This window comes from Buceros rhinoceros, unplaced genomic scaffold (genome assembly GCF_000710305.1).
Source record: "Buceros rhinoceros silvestris isolate BGI_N320 unplaced genomic scaffold, ASM71030v1 scaffold26961, whole genome shotgun sequence".
Taxonomy (NCBI): Eukaryota; Metazoa; Chordata; class Aves; order Bucerotiformes; family Bucerotidae; genus Buceros; species Buceros rhinoceros.
In genome coordinates, this window is record NW_010392901.1 from 8358 (window position 1) to 8573 (window position 216).

Here is a 216-nt window from a genome sequence, read left to right on the forward strand (position 1 = left end):
AGGGGAGAAGGGACAAAGCGGGATGTTCCGCACGGATTTGCCGGGGCAGCCTAAAACCTGGGCCCGGATGAGTCACGCCTGGGTTTTACAGGTGATTTGATGGAAGAAAACCCGCTCTTACCCCTCTTTGTCTGCTCCAGTGAGAGCCCAGCAGAGCACATGCCCTGCGGAAGGGCTGGCACAGCCTTGTGGCAGCCACCACCCCGTTCTCGCCTG